Genomic DNA, 12,338 nt, shown 5'->3' with positions numbered 1-12,338 from the left:
TTAAAATATTTATTTTTGAGGGTCCTCAAACATCAATTTGAATTAAATAAAAAGGTTTTGAGGCACGATACTTAAGTGTTTTATATGAAACTCGATGACTTTTAGATAAAAAGCAACTTTCACATTGACAAGTAGTACAATCAATATTTTTAAATAAATTTAGAAACAGATATTTCAAATAAGGAAAGCCAGGGTGTCATAGTCTGAGGTGCCAAAGCATTATTTGATCCCTAGTAGAATTTGAACTAATATTACTACTCAATTCTTAAGCTTGTTTATTATTTGAAAAGTAGTCATCAAAATAGTAAAGACCTTCTCGCAAACTAGCACTGCCAATCATCGTCCCCAAGTCCTTATCCTGAAATTCACAATAGGAGTAAAAAAAGACAGCACAATAATTAGATTTTTTGGCTAATTTACGGACAGATAATAGGTTGTAAGAAAGTTTAAGGACATGTAGCACAATTTTAAGCTCAATGGTTCCAAAGATTTTTATTGATCATTTTCCAACTATGGAAGATAAGCTTCCATCAGCAATTTTTACCTTTTTGTTACTAGGGCAAGGGTAATAGGAATCAAATAAACTAGAAATGCTAGTCATATGATCAGAAGCACTCGAATCAATAATCCATAATGCAGTGGTTGAGTGACTAAAATGAGCATTAATAAAATTACCTGTTTGGGCTAGTGAACCACTAGGAATACCAGGTAGAGGATTAAAAGACAGCAGTTTTATGAGATGATCAATTTACTCATTGTTGAGATTTTTTTTAGATCCTCCACTTCATTGGCAGAGGGGCAGTGCACAGCCTTTTTGCTTTTTTTTAGTTTACATGATTTCCATGGAGTTTCCAGTAAGTCTCCTGAGTATGGCATGGTTTATTGTAGTAATCACAGCATACGCAAGGTTTTTGTTGTTGTTGAGTGAAAGAACGAGTAGCATTAGCATCTGCTGTAACAAGAGCAGATTTCCACAGAGATAATTGAGTTCTTTTTTCCCAACATAACACCTCAACGATTTCTTCTCTCCTTACTTCAGAGAAAACATTCTCAATAGTAAAAAGTGGCTTCTCCCAACAATTCTTCCTCTTAACTCATCAAATTCAACATTGAGCCCAACCAGGAACTTGAAGATTTGCTCATTATTGACAGTTTGTTTATGGTGTTTAAAATCTTCCATGCTCTTCCACTCGTAGTCGTTGAATAAATCCAGATCTTGCCACAATCTATTTAAAGTATGCAAGTTGTAACTCATAGATCTAGGACTGATTTCCATAGTCAGAGTACATCTTACTCACATTATCCCAGAGTTCTTTTGCAATAGAGTAGCACATATAATTTTCACCAATATCTTCATCCATGGAGTTGACTAACCATGCTATAATCATGGAGTTTTCGGCATCCCAAACACCATAAAAAGGATCATATATTTCAAGAGCCTTGACATCTCCAGTAAGATAACCAATCTTCCCTCTTCCCCTAATATACATTCTAACCGACTGAGACCATCTTTGAAAACTTCCTTCATTTAGCCGGATAGTTGTAATCTAGATAGAATGAGATTCAGAATAGGAAATTTTTTGTTCTAGTTTTTTTTAGATGACTGTGGTTTCAGAAGATTGGTCAGACATGATGAGGAAGAGATCAGTAAGAAATGGAGCCTAGCTCTGATACCATGTGAAAATAGGTAGAGAAAAATTTATGGAATAATTCTCATACATATCTTTATGAGATTGTACACAGTCTTAATATAGGGATATAAGAGACTCAGAAAGGAAAGAAAAAATTAAAGCAGAATATTACACACTAATTTCTAGGAAGCAATAACTCTATATTTACACAGAAATATGCATCTAAATATATAAGGAAAACCAAATCAATTTGATTTGGTCAACCTTTCAACATATGAAATAAATCCATGTATACAACCCCCAATAACCATAAAGAAATATTTAAAATTATTTGCATTGTCGACTTCAAAAAATGTACGGGTGACCAAATTTTTCTTCTCTAACATTTCCATGTATAAAGGGAATAACTTGAATGAATCCTCAGGCGTGCCTCTAACTTTCTCCATTGTATATTCTCTTACTTTCCATGTTTTGTGGTAACTTATTTCATACCCAAACTGTTTCTGGAAATCTTCTCTGATATCATCGGGCCTATATGAGAATGAAGCATCATCAAACTTGTGACAAATCTTTTGTGCGATAAGCTTAAATGAAGCGTGATGATGATTTTTCTTACGAACATAAAGTGTGCAACTATGGATGACGTTATAGTACTTTCTGATTTCAAACATATTCGAACTTCCAAACTCAGTAGCATGGAGTCGCCACTTACAATTATCGTCAATACACCTAACAATAAGTCTATTCTTCTTGACTTGAAGGTTTGAAACTCAAAAGTTTTCTTTAAGGCTTCCATATAAAGCACTTTTTGCAACTCCTTTTTTGAACTAAACAACTTTTTCCCCATTAATCCATCACTATCACCAACAACTTCCATGGATGGCAAGTTATTACTATTAGAATGTGAGTTTTCATTGTCTAATGAACTGCTACATGCAAACAAATTGACTCTAGACATATATCTACTATCGGGCGGTGGGAAACTCATATTAAAAGGCGCTACATTCCTCATTGTTGGATCACCAGTTGTTATCCCATTAAAATCATCATGAATGATACCATTCACATTTTCTAAATTCAGCCTCCTTCTATCATTGGGTTGTGTCCCATGAACAAATTCTGATATTGAGTGAACTTCAGCAACCAAATTGTTTGGGTTTAAACTTTCACCTCCAACATATAGCTTAATAGGTTCTTGTGGACAGTTATCTGGCTCAAAGTTAGGGTCAACATCAGCAATAAGGGTCACCAAAATCTATTTTCGCTTGTAAGTAAAACAAAGAGAAATTTTCAACTCAACTCCACTAATTGTTTTCTCTAGAAAATTATCTAGACCGACGACATTGGATCGAATGTTTTAAGCTTGAATTTTATTTCAATGTCAAATTCAGAAATATCAAAGCAACTAACCTCATATATTATTTCTATTAATTTTGCATACGTTGTAGAACGGGGCACCATGATCCTTCTTGCCTTTGTACCGTTTTGCTCAATCTAGTCACCACAAAACATAATAGACACGCATACTTAAGTCATTTCTTGCAATAATACATCACATGATTATAAAACAAATAAAAAAAATCAAACAAGACATATAATGAAGTGTGGAATCGTTTGTCAATTTACATGACTGTTGTCGTGTAACTTACTAAAATACATAACTATAGTCTAATAAACAGTCAGAGGATATATTTAGTATAACAAAAAAGTATTCTTTACACTAACAGAATGTTAGGTGTCATAACAACTACTATATGTTTTACACTTGCACAATTGTTATCGTGTAAAGTCATACATACACGATAAAAGTTGTGTAAGTTGCAAAAACACACGACTACAGCACAGTAAATAGTCAGAGGACATATTTTTTCTCCAAAAAATATTTTTCTTGCACTAATTGAATGTTAAGGTTTCATAACGATTAGAACATTTTACATATATGCACAATTGTAGTATATAAGTTCATACGTACACGATAGTAGTCATGTAACTTATTAAAACACACGGTTATAGTCCAATAACAGTTAGAGGACATATTTAGTAAAAAAAAATATATTTTTTGCACCAATAGAATGTTAGGGTGTCATGACAACTAGAACATTTTGCACACTTACACGACTACAGTCATGTAAATTCATACATACATGACTGTTGTCGTGTATGTCGGGTGCAGAACAAAATGTTCACAACAAATTCAAGTTTCAACAAATGTAGTTATAAAGTCCATCAAATAGCAGTGTATGATGCAAATGTAATGAAAATGCGAGTTGCTTTATTGTTAATCCCAAACCAAATAAAACCTTAAAAATAATATAATGTTAACAAAATGAATAAATAACACAAAATAAATATAAAGCTTCAAATACGTTATTCATTGGATGAATAATGCACCTAGTTACAAACTAAAATCTCAGTACATTGGTTGTTCGTGAGTGATTTTGAAAGTGTGGAGTTAAAAAGTGTGGGAACTAAAGAGTGTGTTGGTGGGGGTGAGTTGTGTGTGTTCTATATTTTTCTTTAGTGGTATCTTACATAATATACCTCTTAAAAAGACATACCTACATAATTTTCAAGCATAGGGTATATTTAACTAAATACCCTTTTTTTGGGTATCTTTAATTAAAAACCCCGAACACCTATCTTATTTTATTTTATCTAGTGTTGAAATAATAACAAAGAATGTTAGTTTATATAACCCTATTCAAATTATGAGTCTGCCTTAACCAAGTCCTTAAGGGGTCAGTACTCCAATCCTATGACCCAATAGACAACAAAAGGTGGAATTTTTAAGCTCACTAGAATGTTTGAAGTTAAGACCTCAATACTGTTAGCCTAAAGGGCTACTCATAATGTAATTTTGATGATAACAAATATATGTATTAAGTGATTTAATAGATATTGTATTTCACATTTTCACTAGTTTTTGAAGTGTAATATTTATGCAAGTGAATCAAGTGAAATCAAGCTCAAGACACTCAACGGACAAACGACGAAATCAAGAATATAGTTTAGAGCTCAACGAATAAATTAGTGCGATAAATTCTTGTAAAGCCGGTATGATTTAATTGATGCATGATTTAGCATTTGAGAAGCTCAAGAGATTAATTTAATTAAATACTTTTCATAAACTAAAAGGTTTATTTTTATAAAGTAAAGCATTTTGTGGATTTGAGTAATTTGGACTTAAATGCTAAGTTTTGAAATCTTTGATTTTAATAAGTATTATTATTAAATTTCGGAGTTGGACATTTTTACAAACATTTGAAATGTTTTGGGTCATACTATAATTTATGAATATTTTAGACTAAAGTGAAATGTTTTGAGAACTTTGAAAAATATGGGCATTATGTTGAAAAGGACCTTTTTGCGAAATAATAATATCTTTGGGGCCATATCATAATTTCAAAAAGTTTTGGAAAGTCAACTATTCTTAGGAAATTTTGAAATTGGACATATTTACAAAGTTTTATGACGTTTTGAGCCATAATATAATTATAGAAAGTTTTGGGTCGAAGTGTAAATTTAGTGAATAATGTTACTGTAGCAAAATTCAAAAATAACGGTAATATCACTGTTCCTGAGTGGCTAGCCGGATAAATCAAGCAGCTAACCGCTTGGGCGCGAGAATTTACCTATAACGGCTAGTTTTCAGGCTTTAACTATAAAAACTCAACTCAAACTTCATTCTAAGAACTAATGCAAGCAAATATAAGATCATACAACATATATTGAGCTTTCAAAACGCAAATCATCATAGATTGAACCATTGTTGAGCTATTGTTTGCATATCCACTCTTGAAGAGAGTTTTTGTTGTAATTTTCATTTCTTATCAAATTGTGAGTGTATAAGTGTGAGAAACACTTGGGGTAAAGAGATTGGGGAGATAATCTCTTGATTGTAAAAGTTCATTGACACCTTGTAAGTCAATTGTAAGAACTTGAAGCCTTGAGAGGTTTGGATAGTGAAATCCTCGAGCTTGGTTGGCTTGGAGGCATGGACGTAGGCAGGGATTACCGAACCACATAAAAATCTGTGTGTTTGTTTTTCTCTTTCCTTACTCTTTTATTTTTACGCTTGTTTGAATTTATTGTTTTCTATTTCATTAAGGCGTTAGATTGATTTGTTGAGCGAATTATATTGCATTATTTTTAAAATCTCAATTCACCCCCTCTCTTGGGTTGCGTTACTTGCATTTCAAATACAATCAACTAGATCCCAAGCTCTTAATCAATTGGGCAACCATGTTGGAGGCACCAAAAAGTATATTGCTGAAAAGTAAAATATAATATTTTTACATATAAATTGATTAATCAATAATCAAGATCTCTATTAATTAAACTTTGTAAATTTATTTATTAGAATGTCACATTTATTTAAAAGTGATAATTTACGTAAATTTATTTATTAGAATGTCACATTTATTTAAAAGTGACAATTTACGTTGGTATAACGTGCCAAATTTGAGCTAATCTGAACATGATTACTTATTATTCGTGTCAAGAATAGATAAACACTAACTAATTCCTTTTATTATCATGTCATAATTGTGTTACCCATTTATCATAATTTTAATATTTTTTTAAATCACTTGTTTAACATGTTTTTAGTTTTCTTTTTTTTTTTTTTGAAAATTTGTAGTACTACCTACTTTAATAAATTTAGATATATTTTAAAACAAAATGCTTTCTAAATTATAAAAAATACAAAACAGTCTTTTTATTACAAAATAAATAAATGTAATATAATTAATCAAATTAAAAATCATGTCATAAATTAGTTATTGTGTCAGAAATTTTAAATTCAAACTGGATATAATTATTAAACAAGTATTCTAAATCAGACTTGTTTAATAATTATGTTAATTTTGACCGATCTAAATCTATTTATTTGTGTTATGTTTTAGTGGCTGGCGACAAGATTTCCTCCACTACATATACCCAATGTTGTTGTTGGTTTTTTTTTTTAATTAGGTCTTGTTTGCTGGTGGGATAAAAAGAACAAGATATTTCAAATAAATCATATCCCATCCCATGTTTGGTGAGCTAAAGTGCCTCAGAGTTAGAATAGATTATCCTAGAGCCTATCATGTATACTCACTTATAAAAGGAAAGGTATCTCTTTGTTAAATTAGGATTATGTTGTTAACTAAACTATATATTATAATTTATGAATATTAAAATTATATTAATATGTGATAAATGTAATAAAAATATTGATTTTGATAATGTAAATAATTAAACTAAAAGAAATATCATTATTAATTTTTTAATAACACAAATCAATAATTTGAAAATAAATTTTTTATTTAAAAATAACTAATTAATTACTTTCAATTATATTTTCAATGTTATAATTCATATTTGCGCATAAATTATAATATTATTGAATTTTTTATTATTAAATATTTTTATAATTTGAAGTTTACATTTAAATTAATTGTTAAATTAATATTCAAAATGTTTTTGGTTAAATTTTGATAAAATTATAGATTATTAAATAAGTATAACATAAATATTGGGAAAATATTTAATAAATAAGAATAAAAACTTATTTAGATCATGATTTATATTTAATTAATATCATTGACATTGATTGTTATAATTAATAATACAAAATTGTTTAGTTGATAATAATAAAAAATTATATTAAACTATGATGAAATAAATTTTTTTATTTATAAAAACTTAGTTAAACTATGATTCAATAAATATTTAGTTATTATTACAATTGAATTTAATCATGAGCTACTAAACAAAATACCATATTAAATATAATCTTATTATATCTCATATTATCCCATGACATCCTTAAAAATAATTTATTGAATGCACTTATGCTATATTTACTTACTGAAGTGAGAGTGAAGAATGTGGATTTCTTCCACTTGAATTTTTACTTATATGTTTTGAGGGAAGAGTGGGAATTCCACTGCATAGACCCCACTCATTTTTGGAGTGTGGAGTGAGATTTGCACTGTCATGAAGATTCTCACTCCCACCTCATCTTTTTCTACCATTCTTTTATTAATTTAATATAATTATATTTAATAAAATAAATAAATAAATAATATTATTATCTTTTAAAAAAATAATATTATTATATTTATTTAATATTAATAATTAATAGTAATAAATAGTTTAATCTAAGAAAATATTAATTTTTTACTATATTATTAATAATAATGTTTCATTTGAGTTACTTTTATCAATAATTATTAATTTACATAATTAAAATTAATAAAAATTTTGATTTACAAATTAAGAATATTATTAATTTATAAATATAATAAAATAAATATCTATTTTTTAAATATTTTTATTAATTTTGTAATAAAAAGTTATAATTTTTAAATAAGGATAAAACTGTAATTTAAAACTATTTATTCACATTTTAAGATAAAATAATCACATAAATTAAATTTTAATTTTGATTTCATATTTCTATCTCAGTAAACAACGTACTTGTACTCCCACTCCACACTCTCAATATCAAGATTCCCCACTTATGATAATGCTAATTGAAAAGTCATTCTTCATTGAAGGAAGTTTAATAAACAGCTGCTCAGGCACTAAGCACAAGGAGAAATCTAGAACCTCCTGAGACTCAGACTGAGAGAGAAAATGAGCATTGAGAAGTGAGAACAATACTTACAAGCACCTCATAATCTTGATTATGAAGTTTCTTGAAGAAGACAATTGTACGCTAAGTCTTCATGCGTAAGCTCCACTCACCTTCCGGTTGCTTTTCAATTTTACTTTTAAATACTTTACAGAAACGAACTTTTATATTTTGTAGCTAATGTTCAGCAAAACGTTCGCATGTGTATTTGGTTCTTGAAATTTTGCTAGATTGATACTTCAAAATCAAAATTCTTAGTTGCTGATGAAGTTTGCATTGGATATAATTCATTTAAGTGTACTTTTTTTATGAAGGTTGGTGCAAGAGTCAAATATTTTCTTCAACATGAAGCATTTTGAGAAGACCATAATCAATGGTGAATGGGAAGTTGCTGAAAAATACCTTTCAGCATTCACAAATATTGATGATAATAGGTACTCAAAGAAATTGTTTTATGAGTTACGGAAGCAGAAATATTATGAGGCCTTTCACAGGTATATCAACAAATCAGAAACATATGTTTTCTTTGTTTTGCTTGGGAAAACTAAATCTTGTTTAAGGCTATGTTCAGGATTTAAGTGTTTTGACGTTTAAATAGAATCGTCAGATGGATGTTGGGTAAACATTTGCTACCAATTAAAAGTGGCTAGGGTGAAACACTTTAACTACTGTGCTTAGGAAGTTAACAAAAACACAAATATTATAACACACCCTAAGTTACTTTAGGTGATCTAATTGCCAGATGGGCGTGGGAGAATGTAAAGGAATTCATTAGGTTGTTTGGGGTCAATTCTTTCTTTCCCTCCACTTGGTAGTAGAGAGGTTAAGTTGAGCTAAAAGATCGATGACTGAATCATACAAAGACATTATTGAATCATAGAAAGAAAGTTCATTTATTTAGAAATTTTTCTATCCCAGTAATTAAAGTTACCAGTGCAATGCTGCAATGACCTAGTCTAGCTATTTTGTTTTGCTATTTGTGTTTTGTATTATTTGTTTGCAGGAATGAATATACAGGGGGCTGAAAATGTTTTCTTGAAGGATTTGAAAGTATTTTTTGTTTTCCCAAATATACTTGTTGGTGAATTAGCTGAGCTTTCTGAATTGAAGAGCTTAAGGCATGATTGAAGCTTTTCAAACATTGTTAACTATGATAGATATGTATTTGAAAATTTTAAATTTTAAAGAGAATTTAATGTGGAAGGATAATGAACAATTGTCCTGCTATACAAATACCACACCTCAAAAGGATAAATTTGTTGAAGTTCTTAAAAAACTTGTGTTTTCCATTGTGAATAAATCAGCACTTTTGCCCCTGATCAGTCTCATTTGTCCTAGTTTTGAATAGGGAGAAAGAAGTATATAGCTAAACCAATTTACTTTTGCATTTGTTTTCTTATATTTTATTTTTGTTACGGTTATATTGTTATTCTGAAAATCTATTTTGTTCATATATTTTCAGTGAACATTGTAACCTAAATTCTACAACTTCGATAGGATCTGTTTTGTCTTTATTTTCTTTGTATTCACTTTCGAAGTCATTTGAGTATGAAATATAATTGATATTTTTGCAGGAAGAATTAATTTACTTAATACTTCGGTTTCTTGATGAAGAAGGATTGAAGGAAACAATCCAAAAGTAATCTTTGTTGTTTGTTTCTTTGGTCTTTTGGTTTCTTCATTTAGTTTTATGATTGATTTAGCTATTGTTGGTGAAGTTTGGAGATAGAATCAAAGGTCTTCTTTGATGTGCATTGCTTTGAGGAGTATGTGGTTAGCGACGAGTGGGATAAGGTTGAGAAATACCTCTCAGCATTCACCAAGATTGATGATAATTTGTACTCAACAAAGATGTTCTGGGAGTTGCAAGGACATTTACATAGGTAAGTAGAAGATTCTTTCTTCTCTTGGTCTATAGACAGATAGACTTCAATGGCTCTCTAAAAATTTTTTGGATATATGGCTTTATCTACTTTTTGCTTCCAGAAGGATCATCCTTATAAGTTTGCTTCCACAATGTTGTTTCTTGAAATCAAATAAGTCAAGTAGGGTTGGTAATTTGTGGGTTTGGGCCGAGCTTTTCAAAGCCCATGCCCAAGCCTACATCATTCAATCAAAGTCCAGGCCCTCCAAAAGTCCTTCCAAATTTGGATGGGCTGGGGCTAGACAGGCATGGGCTTTTTTAAATTAATTATAAAATATTTTTTAATTAAGAAAATATATTTAAATTAAAAATAATAATCTAATATATAATAGAATAATAGTCCAATACATAAAATATTAGTAATACAATCCAATAAAATAACAAATACTAATATAAAAAATTAAACTAATTTAATATTTTTTATTTTTTCTTGATTATTTAAATTAAATTTATTTTTTATTCATAAATTAAAAAATCTCGGGCCAAGTCCAGGCTTTGCTAAGCTCTTGTCCAGGGCCAACACATGTGGACTTTGTAATTTTTGGACCTATATCCAGGCCCGTCCCTTACGGGTCGGGCCTTAGACCCACGAGCCTGGGTTGGGCCGGACCGAGCTTGGGCCAGCCCTGGTTTTTTTGCCACTCCTAAAGCCAAGTTTCATTTTGCAATAATCATTATGATCTTTTCTAAAATTACCCCAACACTAATTAAGATTAAGATCCTATTTGGTATTGAGGTGTTGAAACTTTTAAGTTACAGCTGTTGTGGAAAAAAAATTGTAACTATGAAACAAAAGTTAATAAATACAAATTTTAAATAAAACTTTAACAAAATTATTAAAGATATAATATATTTTTCATCATACAAGTGAAAAATCATATCAACATAATTTTCAAACTATAGCAGCTGGTGTTTGCCAAATACTTTAGCGATGTAGCTTAAAAACTATAGTAGCTAGTGTTTGCCAAACACTTTAGCGCTGTAACTTTTAAGATACAGCTGCCCAATCTCAAAGTCAAATGCACTCTAAATGTAGGCATGGTAAGCTTCCGTCCAGAAGCTGAGGGCACAGTTTGGGCTAACCACGTTCAGACACGTGGCAGTTTCATTTTCATCAGGTGGGGTCCCACTATCAGTTTCTGTAAGATAATTAGAGATCAGATGCCTTACCTCTACGCGGGGGACACGGCTACCATGCAGGGCATAAAATCCCTGTATGGTACAGGGGCTGCCCTTGAGCCGTTGGATTCAGCTTATTTGAATCCAATGGTTGGGGTTTTAGTTTGAAAAAAAAAAGAAAAAAATGAATAAAAGTAGAAAAAAATATGGCAACCGGTTCAACGGGGGTAGTTACAGTACGTAGAAAATTACCGTTGGATTGAATAGAGTGGATCCAATGGCTGAGATTTGTTTTATTATTCAATAATTAAAAAAATTTGAAAAAACAAACCTGTAAAACTGAAATAAACAAAAAAAATCCCCACCACCACTCACTCACCTCACCGTCACCACTCCCTCACCTCACACACGTCAAACACCTCACCACTCCTCACCTCACACATGCGTCACCACGGCCATCAACGGCGGCGGCTGAAGGAGTTCCTAGGCAACGATCAACGGCGGCACAAGGACGGGCTGATCTCCGCCGTCGGCAACGATCAACGAAGGCAGAAGGATGGGCTGATGTTCTTCGTTGACAATGATCAACGGCGGCTGAAGGAGTTCCTAGGCAACGATCAACGGCGGCACAAGGACGGGCTGATCTCCGCCGTCGGCAACGATCAACGAAGGCAGAAGGATGGGCTGATGTTCTTCGTTGACAATGATCAACGGCGGCACAAGCACAACCCTGTTCCTCGCCCCACATTCTCTTTACCGCCATAATCATCAAGCAAAACGTTAGTATTAGATTAGATTTTCTGAATTAATTTATAATTAGGGTTTGATTTGAACTGTATCAAGGTTAGATTTGAATGATTGATTTGGGTTTGATTTTAGTTGTTGATTTGGGTATGAATTAAAATTTTTACTGATTTATAGTGTTGGTTTATATTAGATTTTCTGAATTAATTTATAATTAGGGTTTGATTTGAACTGTATCAAGATATTATTTTGCTAATTTGTAGTTATGTGGTTTTTTTTTTGTAATTAAAGTCTTAATTTT

Source organism: Citrus clementina, unplaced genomic scaffold, assembly GCF_000493195.1.
Source record: "Citrus clementina cultivar Clemenules unplaced genomic scaffold, Citrus_clementina_v1.0 scaffold_5, whole genome shotgun sequence".
Taxonomy (NCBI): domain Eukaryota; kingdom Viridiplantae; phylum Streptophyta; class Magnoliopsida; order Sapindales; family Rutaceae; genus Citrus; species Citrus x clementina.
This window is presented reverse-complemented; position numbering follows the sequence as displayed.